This window comes from Ursus arctos, chromosome Y (assembly GCF_023065955.2).
Source record: "Ursus arctos isolate Adak ecotype North America chromosome Y, UrsArc2.0, whole genome shotgun sequence".
In the NCBI taxonomy this organism is placed as follows: domain Eukaryota; kingdom Metazoa; phylum Chordata; class Mammalia; order Carnivora; family Ursidae; genus Ursus; species Ursus arctos.
Genome location: NC_079874.1, coordinates 26,079,426 through 26,091,610, shown reverse-complemented (window position 1 = coordinate 26,091,610; position 12,185 = coordinate 26,079,426). Strand labels below are relative to the sequence as shown.

At 41.7% G+C, this 12,185-nt stretch overlaps 1 pseudogene; it reads right to left on the bottom strand.

The window, feature by feature from the left end:
* Positions 1–2,682: 2,682 nt before the first annotated feature.
* LOC113240803 (trifunctional enzyme subunit beta, mitochondrial-like) lies at positions 2,683–7,124 on the bottom strand (annotated as a pseudogene).
* Positions 7,125–12,185: the final 5,061 nt, after the last annotated feature.

Sequence of the window (12,185 nt, the reverse complement as noted above, 5' to 3'; positions counted from 1 at the left end):
TGGCAAGTCAGGAGGTCAGTGTCTCAAAGAAGACCCTGCTCTTTCAAGTGTGATACTGCATCAAATCGCGAGCATTATTTAATAATGACCGAGGCGTGAGCAGTCTGGTGAATGGCTCAAATCTTTTATCAAGAGCCTCAGAAGACATTTTATTGTGGAAAGGTCTAAAGATGCACAGAGGGGATCCATGAAATGTTCCTCTCGTTTGTCTTATATGTGATCATAACATTCTAGACTCTGTTTTGAGGACAAAGGATTTTTAAAAGCCACCGTTTTTATCTAAAAGATCTTTAAAGGCAAGTAAAAAAAAAAAAAAAAGGAAAAAGAAAAATCCTTTCAATCATATATACTATATTTAGCTAATTTGTATTGTCACGTAGGGACTATCATTGCTGGTCTAACTTTTAGAATATTGATGCCAACATTGAAAAAAAAATGAGTATTTGCAGATTGGAAAAAGGCGTTTGTATTTGAGAAATTCACCTCATCTTTTTTTTTTCTCCTTTGCCTTCCCCAACTGCTAATAAAAGTTGAGATAAATATTTAGAATACAGATTTTTTTTTTTCCTGTTGCTACTGTTACCATCTTTCACAGCCATGGTATTTCCAACTATTTTTGAGATTTTTATTACGCCTATGGGGGATATGAAGGAAAACATAACTTAATGCGATTTTGTCTGTATCTTTTCTTGAAAACTTCAACAGGTTGCTCGTCAAAGGGATGCTTCGTTGTGATAACGTTTTACTCTGGTGCTTTATTAGCAGATGATGGCGTGAGGTGTTCATTTCTGTCACAGTCAGGGAAACCATTTCCTTGCTGTGCTCTCAATATAACTTAAATCTTATGATTTCATGTTTTGAACAAACACCTACTTACTGTCTGGCACTCACTCCCCCCCACTGACAGCCCGATGCCTGGCGGCAGTGATGATTAATACGTACAGTGATGGCCAGAGGAGTGTATTAAGTCAAACCTTAACGTGGGATTGGCTACAACCACTTAGAGCGTAGCCACATTTCCCCATACATTTAAAAAATACTAGTAAAAATAAATAATCTCATAGAGCCAGATAGTTGTGTTTTTAATCAGAACCACAGAGCTTCTTCGTATTGCTTTCGGCATGTTCACAGCAAGAATCAGTCCTTTGGGGAAGATGTAGATTTTGACTTATTTACTCAACTCTTCGTGAAAGAAGAGTTAAAATGGAGACTGACCTGCAGATACCTGAGATGGTCGGGAATCCTGCAAAGTCTTTGAGTATTTCTTTTAGGGACATATCTGGGTGAGTTTGCAGCAGACACACATTCTGCACAAACCTATTTTTGTCACGTGGTTGTACTGATGAGGGAAAGGCAACAGAGGCTGATTCTGAAGAGCACAGCACCGTTGCGTGTCATGTTAGGACAGCCGTGGAAGGTGGTGAAGTCAGTCTGCTGCATCAGACACATTGTGGATATTCCCCTTAGCCAAATGGCTGAAGACAACTTCACTCACATCTATTCACTGTCATATTTCTGTCCCGGTCTTTTGCATGTCCGGGTCAGCTTTGCAGCTTTGTATGGAATAACATGGAGAAAAATGTTCTGTGCCCACATAAAGCTTGTGTCTGCACTGAGGGCATGGCTTGGGATGCTGGCTGGGATCTCACCACTTGGTTTCCCTTCCTGAATCCTCCCTGTACCTACAGGGGATTCCTTGTGGCTAACACCAGCCCTCACTTCTTCATAGGGCTGACAAGGCTTGAGGTCCTGTCACTTGATCTTGTGTACTGCCTGTTCTTGGTGCATGTGATCCCCCCTGTATCAGCCAGCCAGGCATCCTCAGAGTCAGTCTCCGTGCTATAAGAGAAGTTTTCGGTACACACAGCTCTGTAGCCAGCCCTGAGCATAGCCAAGCCCTCAGAATAACCCCACCCTCAGCATTCCCCCCCTGTCCCCTCCCCTGCAGTGCATCCTCTCTACTTGGGTTCTGCCTAAAAACCAATATTTGGAGCTATGCGTTCACAAGAATTCACCTGACTGCCTGCCTAGAATTGAGCCCACATGCTAATGTCTCCTTGTACACCTAATTTAGCCAAACATCCTTTGCTCATCTTTAAGCTGATGACCCTAAAGAGAGAACATATCCTTACTCTAATGCATGAGAGCCAACTCTGCAGAGCTGGAAAATGGAGACTTTAAAGGGCTTATGTTTGGCATTTCAGTAAAAGACACCTACTTAGTCCTACACAGATTATTGTCAATAAATCAAGGCTTGAATGTCCTTTGAAACATATGGGAAGCAAACAGTTTTATTTAAAAGGACCTTTTAGGGGCGCCTGGGTGGCTCAGCGGTTAAGCGTCTGCCTTCGGCTCAGGGCGTGATCCCGGCGTTATGGGATCGAGCCCCACGTCAGGCTCCTCTGCTGGGAGCCTGCTTCTTCCTCTCCCACTCCCCCTGCTTGTGTTCCCTCTCTCGCTGGCTGTCTCTGTCTCTGTCAAATAAATAAATAAAATCTTTAAAAAAAAAAAAAAAAAAAAAGGACCTTTTAAGATAAATATGACCAAAATACACAATGTCCAGAATATACACACACCCCCACACACACACATTTTATTAATGTGACATAAACATGTATTATAAAATTAAACAATAAATAATTATTTGGTAATAATGAATAGGAATTAACCTCTAAAGTCACAGAGGTCCAAAATACATGCCTATGAGTAGAGTCTGCATTATTAACAACAAGAAAGCACATGGTATAACAATGTGTATGGAGTGATTAGATTTACAGTTTTCCATGATCCATTTACAGAATGCTTTATTACATGATTCTGCTGAGAAATCCTAGGACAGCATGGCAGGGCATGGAGGGGTGGGCAAGATCACTGCTTGCCATTAATGGGGGGTTGGCCAAAGCCCAGAAGCCAGTCCGTGCCTGGGGCTCCTTTGTTTCCTCCAAAAATCTCTCCCTGCTTTACTGCACCTATGATTCTGGGTCTGGCGCTGTGTGTGACCCACTGAAGGTCTCCACACATCTTCACATGCCTGTTCAATGCAGCCAGAGTACGTACACATGGACACACTACTAAAATGATGTCAACTCGGTAGGTCATCCCCAAAGCTGGCAGGACATCCCAGGTAGCTCCAGATTGTTTGAAAAGTCCCCAGTACAAAGCTCTACCCCAGAGAGAAGGTAGTCAGATCGCTGAGGGGAATCACAAATCCAAATGTAGGGACAAGGTCCAGTTTCCCATTTGGGAGCGGGCTGTGCTTTAACTCATCCAGTTGTCTCAGTGACCTGCTCCATCCACATTGGCTGTTACCTCTTATCTGATCAATCTGCACCAGCATTACGTTGGCCGAAATACTTAGGAGACCAGTCCAGGTTTCCAGTCAAAATGTGCACTCGAATGAGTCTGGGCAGCCACCTCCTGGAAGAGATGGAGGGAGATCCCCAGTGACTCGACAGAGCAGGTTTTGGTCCAAGACCCCCCTCAGCTTTGGGTTCAGACCCCAATTTCAATATTGGCAGTGTGTCTTCCTGCAAAGAAAATTCATGTCTCACTTTCTTTCTCGACAAATTCCGTGTTACTTCAGTATGTTTCTGTGAAGATGAAATATGCCGGAAATGTTTTAAAAAAAATTCACAGCACCTACTCAGTATAAATATTATTTACTCACAAATCCCCATCACAGACTTGGGGAGTTCGCGGAGACCCTCAACTCTCTTTTTCACAGGAAAAAAGTGAAATACAGCATGTAATTTTTTTTCTTTATTACTTTTCAACCTGTTAATATGGTCCTTGTATATCTGAACATTTGCTGTAAGTTTCCAGTGGTATTTAATCTGAGTTATCATTCCATAAGTAAGCTTTTCTAGGCACATTGGTTTGTATGTTATAGAAAAACCTATCTTTAAGTCACAAATAAGAAGGTATAAAATTTGCAAATGTTACAAAGATGATATCAAATCTCAGCTAACCTCTTTCCCAAACTGCAACCACTCATTTAGCCTTTACTGAAAATAGAGACCAAAAACTGTTGCTTAAACGTGTCACTGTGTGAGATTCTGGTCACTAGGAAATCCCTCCAAGACCAGCAACAGTAAGCCATGATTCCTGGAGCGCTCAGAACACTCGCAAGGCTTCATTACAAAGTATTTCACAGAAGGCCACAAACTGTGTTTTCCTGAGAGGAGCTGGGAGATCCAGACTTCATTTAGCACTGCCCGAAGTGAGTGTTCCACGTCACCTTTTCCTCTCTTGGTTTGGATAAGCTTGCGTTAATACCGCATGGCCCTGCCCTCCAGCTGCACAGGCAGCCGCCGATGCTTACTGGCCTCCTTCCTTCCATGATCTCTTGGCAGCCACCTTGACCCACTGGCAGCCATTAACTCCAAATCGGTGTCCCAGGGACAGCCGTCCATCCCAGTTGTTAAGCTTCTCCAAAGGAGGTAATCCAACCTTGATTTTTCTTCCCGGGTAGTTTTGTGCAAACCAATCACAATCCATGGCTTTAAAATTAACCACCAGCTGACTTGAGAAGACTTCATGAGACTCCAAAGCATGAGTATCATTCATTGTTAATATTGCCTTTTCCAAAACTTTGGGATATGTGGGTCCAAGTAAAAGTTGATCTTTTGGATCCCAAGAAACATACACAAAATCCCTCCTGTATGCCTTCGGATGATAACACTCTGCTGGGGCTTTTTCTTTTGTCATAATCAGCATTGCAGATCCATCATCACTCAGGAATGAAGAATTTGCAACTGTCTGTGTGCCATAGGGCTTGATGAATGCAGCTTTGAGTTTGGCCGTCTGCTCCAGAGAGGAAGGAAAAATGCCGCCATCTTTGTGAACTGTATCTTTTCCTGGTACTTTGAAGGGTACGGCATCAGACGGTAGTCCTGTGCCTTCTTGGCCAAGCTGTGTAAGCGCAGGGTATCCTCATCTTGCTCCATTTGGGAAGCAGCAAAGCCAGGGGCCAGTTCATTTGCAGAGTGGCCCATTTTCTCATTGGTGGAGAACTTGGCCACTTTGGGGAGCTCCAACCATAGGAAATTCAATCTGAAGTTAGAGACTAAAGATGCTTGTTGACCCAGAGTCTTGGCGTCATGAAGATCAAGCATCATTTCCTTGAATGATAAATACAGTTATCAGACATTAACTGTCTTGACCACACCACCCTGTCCAGAAGCTATCAAGCCAACTCCTGTAGTCTTGGCTTGGAGGGCAGAGATGCAAACCATGGTGACAGTGTGAGCAGAAGTCTCATCAGAGAAGCCAGTTCCGAAGCGAGCCTCTCCAGCCACATCGCTAGTTTCATTTCCTGTATAACCGGACCAAAGATGATACAGTTGACAGCTTCTTTTGCGACATTGGTCCAATGCCGCAAACCTGTCCGTGCTGTGCTAGCCAAACCATGGGTGGTCTTTCTGTGAAGTGCCTGACTACACAAGCGGAATGTGCCCACCGTCCACCACCACAATACTCCTTATGTTGGATCTGGCTCAGGTTTTCTTTGATTTGGCCTGGGCAGCTGGGCAACTCTTGCTTGGAGGAACAGCACAGAGGGCTTGTAGAAAATCGGAGGGCCCATTGTGATGAACTGGGAAAAATTTTAATGTCCTGGGACTAGACTATAATTTATTTCTTAAGCAGAAAAAAAAGGGGGGGACATTACAGTCTGAATCTGTTTTATATAGACTATTTTAGAAGTATTTAAATATGCTCCTTTGGAGTCTGAGTCTCTGTAATGACCTAACAGTTGAATATTTAGCCATCAGTGCTGATTATTGGTTGATCAATTCAACGATTGGGAATGAAAGTCATTCTGTTCATGATACCCTCTATCCTTGAACTACTCTTTTTTCCCCCCCTTTCTTTGTCTTTCTTTTTATGTTATAATAAGGTGGCAAAATAAAACAGATGCATTGTCACGTGTATAGAATAACCTCGACCTAAGCTTAAAAGTGTATTTATATCAAAAATCTGACCGCTGAACCTCTGTGTTCATAAGTCCATCCTGCAGGGTATGTGTGTGCATGTGCGCACACACACGTATTCACACGCTCATCAGAAGTTGATGGTCCAAAACAAAGTTGATGGTTATTAGCTTATTCATATGTTTTTTACCGTATAGAGAGCTATGAGTTAACAGTTGGAATCAACACTGACGTTTCTCTCATTAATGTCATTTTTTGGAATTTTATAAAACTTCCTGATAATTATTGTTTTCCATTCTTTTGATTTTTTGCTTCTGGAGTTCTGGGTGACAAATATGCTCTCTTTTCATTTGTTTGATTCATTTATCTGGTCGCTGTGCTTCGGTAAAAATGCCAACTGAGGGTTTTTTTTTTTTTCCTTCTGTGAAGAATTTTTGCAGTGCTCCGAAGGAAATAGAGAAAATACAAGATAAGCTACTGCATGAAATAAAATTCATAAAAAGCCCTTCCTGAGTGGTTCTTCAAGAATTCATCCCCTGCAACTTTCTGCAGAGTGCTAAGTTTATCTCTTTGATTCAGTGGTATGAGCCAGCCTCCACTTTCATCCTGCAGACGTAGGGTAGTTTACTTTTCAAGTAGGTCATAAAACACCCTGTTTATAAAGCACTTAGCTCCCCTGAACAATGCAAAGAATAACATGTTAAAACACAGAGAAGCCTTTCCTATGGAATTTGAGATTTAAAAGCATCACAGCACAACGAATCATTCTCAGAAATCCACCTTGCAGGATTCATGGTTTAAATGAAAGAACAATTTCAAGGGCGAGCACTCCAAACTTTGCCCAAAATAGGGAGACTTCTGTTCTCCTGTCCTATTGTATTTGGTAAGAGAACTAAATACAGCGCTGGCTTTTACTATTCTGTGTCACAGTTCTAAAAAGCGAATTATTAACACCAGTTGCTCAGTTAACATGTTTCAACATATATTAGCCTATCATCCATCAGTGAAGTATTTTGATGTTAATTTTGTACCAGTAAACAGCAGGTGTATTATTAGGCATGATTTGGAGTAAGAGCTCCCCAAGGTTTTCTGAAGGTTGCAGATGTTGACGTTGGGGCTGGATGATGCTTTCTCTGGGGCTGTCCTGTGCTCTGCAAGGTACTGAACAGCATCTGTAACCTCAAACTTTTCCATGCATGTAACCTAGCATCCCTTGTCTCTGTTGTGATACCCACAGACGTCTCCAGATACTGGCAATGATCCCCTGGGGAAGCAGATCGCCCTTGTTGAGAAGCAATGCAGTTCTTAACTTCAGGATGTTTAAATCATTGTGCAGCCACATTGAAGAACCAGTGACCTCTTCCTTTGTGGCTCAAGGTCTAGTCCCCAAATTGGGAGCATCACCTGGGAGCTTGTTAAAAATGCAAATGGTCAGACCTACAGAATCAGAATCTGCATTTTCCCCGCATGCCTAGGGTATCTCAATGCTTGTCCTTCTAAGAAAGTTCCTCTCTTCTCTGAGAATTCTCCATAACCCCCAAGGCCTGCTTGTGTCCGCAGTTTGCAGGGAAAGGGGGAGATGTGTGGTTCGAGTGTTGGAAGTTGGGACACACGCCATCGCAAGGTGGAGAATAAATAGAGTTTTCTCTAGAGAGTTTGTTACTGTGAAAGACTGGAGATTGCGTTGGTTCTTGTTGGAAGTCAGTACAGAGAGGAGCTGGAAAAGCAGAGTGCATGAAATGACAGGTGTTGGAGGAGCCTCTCCTGCTCTTGTCCTGCAGATCTTCCTCCTGTCTCTTCCTTCCTTTGCTTCACAGCCCTGCTTTATAGATTTTCCTTTGCCTCCAGCTGTGGTTGAACAGTGTATCAGCAGATTTTGAGTTAGCTTGAGAGGGCTTTGTGCCTCGCAACCATTTCTACCTAGACAAAAAAAAAATGACACTCAGTTTAACTTTAATAAATTTGAAGTGTGTGGATATAAAATAATGGAAATCTATGCCATGAAGTTTATAGTGAAAGTTCTGTAGTCACGCATTGTTGGTTCAAAGTTCTGAATGACCATTCGATAAAGACCTTTAAAATGGCATATAAATGAATACCTTCCTTTACTGTCTATTATTGCTTTTATATATGTGTGTGTGTGTGTGTGTGTGTATATATATGTATGCTTTTATATATATGCAAATACGTATAAGTAATAGATTTGGAAATAACTCACAAGAGTGAAAAGGGGAATTGAACACAACTCCGTGTGAGTGGATAAATGAGTGAGAAATGTTTTTGTAAACTGATAGAACTAACACAGGGCATTTAAAATGATAATCCCTATGTTTATATAAGAACACTCAAAATATTTGCATCAATTAAATGACAAAGACAAAACCCAGATTTTATTCAGGGCAAGATCTCAGCTGTAAAATGTGTGCTTGCATAAGGAGGAAATGCGAATGAAATACCAAGAATACGCTTTATTGTTTAAAAAATGAGATGTGGACAATTTTAGATTTTTGTTTTCATAAAGTGAGACAACAGATGAAAATGTGCCTGTGTGTCTAGCATCCAGGAGACCGTAAATACAGTGTAATTTTACAGAAGGCTTAGGTGGCACACATTTAGGTGTTTTCCTCTTTTAAATTGTTTTCAGTCCACTGTAAAGCGAAATACAATATAATGGTTTCCAGTAAACTCAGGTGCAAGGAACGATTACTTTGTCTATAGAATCAGATGTGTTTAGGGTCCGTGGTGAAGCTGTTGTTTATTTGTGTTTTCATCAGCGGAAGTGTGGATGTGAATAACTTGAGTGCGCCTGCCTTCAGAGCCTTGCTGTAGTTAATGGGACTTTTTGAACTAGGCAGGCTCTCTAAACCTCTACATCTTGATGCATGAAATAGGTATGCCTGTAACACAATGGGCATCAAGATTTTGTTAAAATTACAGGGGACATTTACACACAAAGCTTCGTGTGGTGCCTGGAAAATTATTATCACTTAATGGATACCAGGTGTCATCCCTACTGTTTCTATTTTATGTCACCAGCAAATTCCTGTGTGAGAAGATAATTATATGGTCAGTGTCTCCTTTTCACAGATTTTCGGTTTTGGGAGTTTTATTATGGTACATAAGCATTAATATTTGACTTATATTTATTAATATGTTAGGTGTCATGGCATGCTTAATAAACTTCAGTTTATAAAGATGATTAATGAAAGTGATAGAGGAATCCCCACAGATACTTGAATCAGTGTTGAAAATTTTGGCTTGATTGGACATACACAAAGACAAAATTATTTGTAAAGGAGCCCTAATTGAAAAGTACATCTGCATAACTCAGTTTTCATTAGGTTAGACTGCAAATTGTTTTCTCTCTCTCTCTTTTTTTTTTTTTTTTTTTACTGTTACTACATTTAGATGACCTAACCTACTGGAATTAGTTAAAACTCTAGCAAACCAAATCCTTCACAACTTTGGTCTGGTATTTTTTGTGTTCCCTTAGAAATGTGTTCCTGGGAAGATGGCAGCACCACTCTGGTGTTCCATGTGCACTTCCTGTCATAAAGCATTCAGGTTCCTTAAGGTCAGTGTTCCTCTTCTGTCTCGTAACCCATACCACCTTTAGGCTTGCATCCCAGCACATCTGCTTCACCCCGAAGGACATTGGGGCAGGCGGAACTGAGGAGAATATGGTAGTGTTCCTGCTCCTGCTGTGTGGTGTGTAATAATGTTTCCTTCCACTCTGACCTGGGATCTCTAGTCTTCTGCCAGCATTCATGAAGCTGTGGCAGGTAGCCTGTTGACTTGCAGGTAGGGAATAACTCAAACCCTTCAGTTCTGGATGTGTGCAGGTGTTAGCGTCTTTAAATACTCAGAATGAGATGCTCCTATGGCACTTAGGATTAAACATCCTCAGTGTTTAACAGCGCCACTTGATCCCGATAGTGTCTGGGTTCTCTTTGCAAATATTTTCAAATCCACTCACTCCATGTTGTTTTATACTACTTGCATATTTAAAGGATTTTTTAAATGATTTTTTATTATATTATCTTAGTCACCATACAGTACTTCCCCGGTTTCCGATATAAAGTTCGATGATTCATTAGTTGCGTATAACACCCAGTGCACCATGCAATATGTGCCCTCCTTACTACCCATCACCGGCCTATCCCATTCCCCCGCCCCCCCTCCCCTCTGAAGCCCTCAGTTTGTTTCTCAGAGTCCATAGTCTCTCATGCTTCATTCCCCCTTCTGATTACCCCCCTTTCTTTATCCCTTTCTTCCCCTACCGATCTTCCTAGTTCTTATGTTCCATAGATGAGAGAAATCATATGATATTTGTCTTTCTCTGCTTGACTTATTTCACTTAGCATTATCTCCTCCAATGCCGTCCATGTTGCAGCAAATGTTGAGAACTCGTTCTTTCTGATAGCTGAGTAATATTTCCTTGTATATATGGACCACAACTTCTTAATCCAGTCATCTGTTGCAGGGCATCTCTGCTCCTTCCACGATTTAGCTATTGTGGACAATGTTGCTATGAACATTGGGGTGCATATGGCCCTTCTCTTCACTATGTATCTTTGGGGTAAACACCCAGTAGTGCAATGGCTGGGTCATAGGGTAGCTCAATTTTTAACTTTTTAAGGGACCTCCACACTGTTTTCCAGAGTGGCTGTACCAACTTGCATTCCCACCAACAATGTAGGAGGGATCCCCTTTCTCCACATCCTCTTTGCAAATATTTTCAAATCCACTCACTCCATGTTGTTTTATACTACTTGCATTTGTAAAGGATTTTTTAAAAGATGTTATTTTGAAGTAATCTCTATGCCGACGTGGGGCTCGAACTCACAACCCTGAGATCAGGAGTAATGCTCTACTGACTGAGCCAGCCAGGCACCCCTGTACTACTTCTTTTTAAAATTCTAATCATCCATGATTAGCTGTTTGGCTCAGTAAAAAAAAAAAAAAAAAAAGTGTGTGTGGGGGTTGGGTACATAAATACATACAAATCAATTTTTATATTTCGTTTTTTCCAAAGCCTAAGAATTTTTTTTTTTAATTTTCTTCTCAATAGTAATTAAAACAGTTCTTAATCTTGGCAGTCGTACATTAGCCCAAAGGAGGGGTATATTTAAAAAGTGCCAGTGCTTCCGTAGAAGAAGTTTAACAAAATCTCTTATTAAATCTCCTTATGTAACATTTAACGTGTATCCAAGTTCGAAAAGCATTGGACTGGATTTGCAAAAGGAGATGCCATGCCTCGCCTTTGTGCTTCCTGCACTTTAAGACATATACAGATCACCTGGCAATCTTGTTAGGTTTCAGGATGTCCTCTGGTCAGTCTGGAGTGGGGGCCAGCAATCTGCATTCCTACCAGGTCACACCCAGTTGAAGCCACTGCTCCTGCTCCAAGCTGAAACTTCGAGAAGCAACATCATCGTGATAATTCCTGTCAAAGGAGCTAGAGCAAAACAGTACAGAGCAAAACTTACCTCACCGATCAAATATCTCCCCTATGGAGATGGACAATATGCTCTTTTTTTTTTTTTTATAAGATTTTATTTATTTATTCGACAGAGATAGAGACAGCCAGTGAGAGAGGGAACACAAGCAGAGGGAGTGGGAGAGGAAGAAGCAGGCTCATAGCGGAGGATCCTGATGTGGGGCTCGATCCCATAACGCCGGGATCACGCCCTGAGCCGTAGGCAGACGCTTAACTGCTGTGCCACCCAGGTGCCCCGACAATATGCTCTTAAAGACCTTTTTTGAAGAGAGCAGTGAATGAAAACCAGGGTCTAAGACAAAGAGAAAAATGGCTCTCCCAGGAAGTGAACAAACCGTCACTCTCTCTCTCCAATGCACTGAGTTTTACTATATAAATCCGTGTCTGCTACATAAGACAGCGCACAGAATTAGAAAGCTGTAACCAGCTGAAGGCCCCCTGCCTTGCCTTGGCATTTATGTAGCCGAAAAGGGCCATTCGTCTGGGAAATGGTCTCTCTGTGTGGCGTGATCTTCATTAAGACCATGTTGTCCCTTCCCTCATATTTCTTTAGTGCACCGTCCTGGAGAGACAAACATTGAAGTGAATTGTACCATGACACTCTTACCATGTGGGCCATTTCAGGTGGTCTTAATCTGGTTTTAAAAGCAGAATAATTGAAACACAGGAACAGTGTGAGGTCTAGAAATTCCTTCTCCGTTCATTTTTTCCCTAAACAGTGAGTCAAGTTCCAAAGGCAGTGAAAAGCACAAATG